The following is a 6,520-nucleotide window of genomic DNA, read 5'->3' on the forward strand; positions in this document are numbered from 1 at the left end:
GCTGGGTTTTTTGGGGGGGGTTTTGCAAAAACATAATGACACAAAGGCAACCAAAAGACACTCCTTCAAAAATGCTTTTAGTTGTTGTTCTGCAAGAGAATAGTTGTGTAATGCCAACTATTTGTGCTATTTATGTATAATATGCACACAGGCAAATGATACACCCAGCTTGGATTTATCCGGAAACTTAAAATGCAGCTGAAGCCAAAACTTTCTGTGTAGTTTTCAATAGGACTAGAACGCCTGTCATGTTTATATCGCTGTCTGTGTCCCAATTAGGGAGATTCACCCTCTCTTTTGGCCCTGGTGACTATTATTACTGAAAGTGAAAGAAAATCCCCAAATTTCCCAGAACAAGAAGAGACAGGAAATCTTCCAATGGGGACACTAGTTCAGGTGACCCTGCTAATCACCAGGGAGATTTCCTTTCACTTCCTGTTGTGGCTATCGGACAGGAAATTAAGGGAAATCTCAATTTAAAAAAAAAAAATTCAGGGTTTATAACCCCCCCTTACTCTATCCAAACCTAATAAAAAGGTGTTGGCTTCTGTTCTTCTTTAAGTATTAGGTAGCAAGGAGTGTAAAGAATATGTAAGTGATCATACAAGGGGAGGGGTGATGATCTGATATGGCAGGAAGACAATTTTTCAGGATCACAGTGTTCCCTCACAGCAGGTCCTGGCTGGCCACATTCAGCTTGTCATGTAACCTGTGCTGACAGCAGTAGGAAATAACAGGATTGGAACACCACGGACTGGTCTGCCCATGTTGTTGTGAAAGACTGTTGGACCCTGGGTCAGAGTCTATCGTTTCTGTGATCAGTAATGAAAATTTCCACCAAGCAAAGATAAGGGACAAAGGGCACTGGTAAATATTTACTGCTACGTGGTGTGTCATTTAGTAACTTTATACTTATTTGGCAATCTAGTCATTACTTTCCTAGCTATAATGTTATCAAATATCCTTTGTAACATTATTATAGCTGTGGCTCTAGCATATCAGTCTGTGGATTGAAGAATTATCACCGCTGGTCAGTTTTCAATTGCTTTCATTACTTTGGTACCAACAACAAAAAAGTATATATTGTGTAGAATATAGAATCACCGCAAAAAAAAAACCAACACATAATATATCTATATTAACAAACACGTGCACCCTGATAAAGGTTGACTAGCAGGGTGTGAATAGACAAGCTCCATTAACAAGGTCGCAGTAAAAAGGAGGGTTTATTTGTCACATAAAAAGGATACCCATGGCGAATTAAAGAAAAAGTGCACTTTTTTTTTTTGCCCCCTCTCCTGATCTAAATGATCTCGCTCTCCAAAGATCTATATTTACCCAGATGTGATTGGTGCTGCTACTGTTGATATCCAGCACTACAAGTATCCCTCTCCTGGCCAGGTTCATCTCCTGGCTAGCAGATGGCCCCATAGAGCTCTATGGGGTTGTAATGTGTAGGTGCATGCAGCAGGGGGAGCATTGCGGCACTGGACTGTAAACAATAGCGCAACCGTGCTAGATTGTTCACTTCTCCTGACTTCTCCAAACTCTTCACCCTTTTGTGAATAAACCTGTTAATGTTTATTATTTTTATATTATATTTCAGAGCCAGTGACGTAATAACATGGCTAACATAAGTAATATTAGTGACCAGGGTCTTATGAAATTGTATTGCTACCCTCCCCCGCCAGCCACTTACACAACTCTTGAATTTGTTCTGGTTTACATAAAACCATCAATGGTCACTTTTACTATACACACTAAAAGCATTATTAAAGTTGCTATAGTTAAAAGAGAACTTTGGCCCAACCTTTTTTGGCCATAGTTCTCTTTAGGGACACAGAAGAACATTTACTATGTCCTTCTGTGACCTAAAACTCAGCATATAGCAGGCTATTGCCCACTATATGCTGACAGCACAGAGCCGCGCTGCGGCTGGGAAAGACCCCGACAATATTGTCGGGAACCACCCTGCAGCCTGATTGACAGCTGGCTCTGCCTCTCTAGAGTCAGAGCCAGCTGTGCCTGCCTTTTCCCCTTTCCATCCCTCCAGTCAGTGCTGGTGGAATAGAGAGGAGAGGGGGAATGCATGCTGGTGGTGGTGACTGACAGTCTCCCTGCAGGGAGATGATCGTGAACTGAGCGATCAGCAGTATGTGATCGCTCAGTTCTTGGTCTATAGAGCTGACATGTGAAAGCTTCAGTGTCACACGTTGGCTCTAATTATGGGGATGAGTGTACGAACATGTTTCAAAACCCGCCCAGCATCGTACGATGTTCGGCGGGTGTGTAGCATTTTCGTAAGATAAAAGCCGGACGGGCCGGTGTGCGCAAGCGTACACTGCCCGTTCGGCATTGCGGTCATCGGAAGCCCGCCCCTCAGGGGGGCATGGCTTGCGATCATCGCAAGTACGATCTGCCTATGCAAATAGGCAGATCGTACGTTTTTTTAAGTACCTTACAACCATCGGAAGACAAAAGTCTTGCGTTGGTTGTAAGGTGTGTGCCCAGCATTACAGCGATGTCACCTGCGGGTGGTAAGATATGATTTGAAGAGGTTGCATAGAGTAAGGGAGATACATCAGGAATTCCTGTGTGTTTAGAGTCATTACTCACATGAGTTGTTTGTTCAAGATGACATTGTATCCTTTTGGAGATGTGATCACATCTTATCGACTTTTCAGAATCGATCTCTTTGTCGCAGTCACTTCTGGTTTGGTCTGTTTTTTTTCTGGTTTATCTGAATGGAAGTGGTCCGTTGTTCATCGAGGTATTTCAGCCATGAGTAAAGGGTACTGTGGCCATCCAATCCAACAATCAAACAGCGTCAACCCGCGTATACGCTTTTCGCCCCTCCCACTGTAATGATCCGTGCAAACTCTGCGGGAGGTATAGGATCACAACTGCGGAGGCTGCATCCAGGCTGCCAGAAATCCAAGGGGTAGATGTGTAGGTCCAAGAGGGGTTAGCAGGATAGCCAGAGACCGGTGCAGTTTAGGGTCCTAAGTAGCTTGCTCGACGTACTACTTTGCTAGAACGTCGAGCAAGTGAAAGCCTACGGTTTAAATAGGCAGAGCAGGTGATTGGGGGGGCGGAGCCGGAGACGAGACCCGACCCGAGCGTCTCCTAGCAACGGGACGCCGCTGGGCCGGGCTCGCCGCGTCATCACGCCGACTCAGCTGTTCGGCAGAAGGAGGAGTGGAGCGCTAAGGAACGCCCGCCCGTCGCCCGGCAACAGGACGCTGTTGACGGGGCCGTCCCTGCCATGTTCTTGGGCTACGGAGCGGGGTCCGACCCTGACACCCACATTGGGGCTTCGTCAGGACGTAAGGGAGAGCAGGTGGATAACCTATATATTGTCATTGCACAACTGAAACGTATCATTCCCTCAGCTCAGTAGTGAGTTAAGGTTGACAGAGCATCGATGAAATCCAATCAGTCATGCATTAAAAAGTTATTTCATGATTTGCCCCACTGTTTTTTCGGCACATATGGGAATGAGGGGGTCACAAGGAGATATATGTTAGATTGAAAATATGTTTTTATAGGAATACTCCTAAATTGAGTTCATTATTGAGGCCTTGTGGTATCATGGTGCCCAATCTATAGATCTACATTTTCTCTTTTTGTAAAAGGATCCTGTCAAAATCACCTCGACGGGGAGATAGGTTTAAGGCATATATAGCTTTGACCTTAAGGCATTCTGGTGACCCGTTATGAAATTCCGTGAAGTGTGTTGCTATTGAACTTTCACAATCCTTTTTCTTAATGTCCCTAATATGTTCACTTATGCGAATCCGCATTTGGCGCTTTGTCTTGCCTATATAGAATTTATGGCAGGGGCATTCCAACTGATAAATAATCCTACTGGAGCTACAGTTGACAAATTGAGTGATATTAAAAAGTGTATTACGTTCAGTATTTTCAAAAGTTTTAGTTTTGTCTACAAATGGGCACATGGGGCATTTGCCGCATGGGTACATGCCAACCGGCCTATTGCTATTTAGGAATGTGGATTTTGAGGAGTTAGGTTTATATTCTGAGTGGACCAGAACATCCCTCAAATTCTGCGATCGACGGGCTGTTAGGAGAGGTCTGTGACCAACAATTTCCGATAGTGCAGGACATAGACCAAAAATATGCCAGTGCTTCATTAGGATTTTCTAAGTCTCTCCCACCCTGAACCATATTTAGTAATCATCCTTACGTGGTTGTTTTTTTGGGTGGTTGTCTCACTATTACTGGGAGTTCCCCCCCCCCCCATAATATTTTGGTTCTTGTTCTTCCTTTTACTTTGGTTTTGCTTTTCTTTAACACTTTGTGTGAATATCCTCATTCCCTGAACCTGCTATTTATGGGCCTCAGATTCATTGACGTAGTCAGCCTCTCTACTGCAGTTATGTTTTATATGGAGAAATTGTCCCGTCGGGATCCCCTGCTTTAAAGGTGGAGGATGATGGCTTTCCGCGTGTAACAAAGTATTGGCTGCAGTTTCTTTACGGAAAGTTTTTGTTATAATTTTATTGTCCTCCACCTTTAGCATTAGTTCCAGAAAGGGGAGTTCAGTGTGACTGGAGGTATACATCAGTTTCATGCAAGCTGCTTTGGGACCCACAACAATGACTGGGCCCGGGGCAACTGCCCCTCTTGCCCCGCATTAAAGACGGTCCTGCTCTGTTCTAGTGACAGTTGAAGTTGGCTATGCAAATCCTGCCTCTCCAAGTCAGGTTTTAGCTCTTCGGATCAGGTTATACATAACAGAAGAGCCTCTGCAAATGGATAGCTGTCAAAAAATAAGTCAAGGCAACTGGGCTTGCTGTATTTTTCTTGAAGACGTTTCACTGGTCATCCAACGAGCTTTCTCAATTCAGAATGACTTGTACAAAAATTATCTGGGAATAAATATGGTGACTGTTGCTCCAATCCGCATAATATGTTAGTCACAACCAGGTGCTGATTGTATTTGCATAATTGGAGCTTGGAGGTGTTATTAACCTGCCCAGAGAGAGGTGTTAAAACAGCATTGTATGTGGCAGACAATAGATGCCCCCCCCCCCATTCAAGCTTGGCTTCTCCATTTTTACATAAATAGCCGCTTTCACAAATCTTTTAAACCAGTCCTCCTCCCTGTCTAGGACCTTTTTCCTGTAGATGTAGGTACACTGCAGAATCCTGACCAGAGTGTTTGGCTCTTCTATGCTGTCCCATACACTGGTGTAGCTGCTGTTTTGTTTCACCGACATACAATTCTGAGCACTCCTCAGTGCACTGGACTGTGTACACTATGTTGTTCATCTTGTGTTTTGGGTTGGGTCTTTTGGGTGAACCAGTTGTTGCCTCAGTCAGTGTATTGCTGGGTTTAAAGCAGACAGGGATGTGATGTTTTTTAAAAACCCTTCTGAGTTTCCCAGACACCACAGCTACATATGGGATGACCACATTCTTCCTTTTGTCATGCTTTTCACCCTCACTGGTACTCTTGGCTTTCTTTCCTCTTCTTTCTGTTTTGACAAAGGCCCAGTCTGGATACCCGCAAGTTTTAAGGGCCCCCCTGAGGTGTTTGAATGCCTTCATCTTGGCCTCTGTGCTGATGGGAATTGTCTCTGCACTGTGGTGTAAAGTCCTGATGACTCCCAGTTTGTGGTCTAGAGGGTGGTGAGAGTCAAATAGCAGGTCTGTGTAAGTTGGTTTTCAGTAGATCTCTATTTCCAGCCTCCTTCCCTCTTCTACTGTTACTAAACAATCCAAAAAAGCCAGACTGTTGTTTTGCATATCTTCCTGCGTAAACTTGATGTTATGGTCCACTGAGGTGATATGGTCAGTGAATGCCTGTAACTCTTGTGTGTGAATCTTAATCCAAGTGTCATCCACATATCATAATACAATCAACACCAGTTTGTGACTAACAGATTATGTGGATGGGAGCAACATTCACCATATTTATTCCCAGATAATTTTTTGTACAGTCATTCTGAATTGAAAAAGCTGGTTGGATAACCAGTGAAACGTCTTCATGAAAAATACAGCAAGTCCAGTTGCCTTGACTTATTTTTTTACAGATATACCATGACCTGGATGAATAAGAACCTTCACAGACACTCTGCAAATAGAGGCAAAAACAACCCTTTTTAGTATATTTTCTTATCTAGTCACAAATAATGTGATACCATATTATGGCTAAGCAAGCCATAGCTAAGAAGCAAAGGAAATAATGATATCATATGTTTCTCAACTCCCTCTAGTGGCCATAATACAGTGTCTTTTTAATAATTTCTACAACTTGTGCTAGTTTAACCCCTTCGTGACTGACGACGTACAGTGTACGTCGCCAGCATCGGGGCTGTTTAAAATTTTGCAGACCAATACAAAATGTCAATACTGCCTTTATGGGATATTTTTAATGGTAAACAGATTGGAGACCAATGGATCCTAAAGAGTTTGACCATATATGAGATTCTGGCTGGTTATTCTATCACTGGATAGGAATATTTTACTAATCTACTGCACCTAGAGACAACAT

Source organism: Nanorana parkeri, unplaced genomic scaffold, assembly GCF_000935625.1.
Source record: "Nanorana parkeri isolate BGI_ZX_2015 unplaced genomic scaffold, ASM93562v1 scaffold1371, whole genome shotgun sequence".
NCBI lineage: Eukaryota > Metazoa > Chordata > Amphibia > Anura > Dicroglossidae > Nanorana > Nanorana parkeri.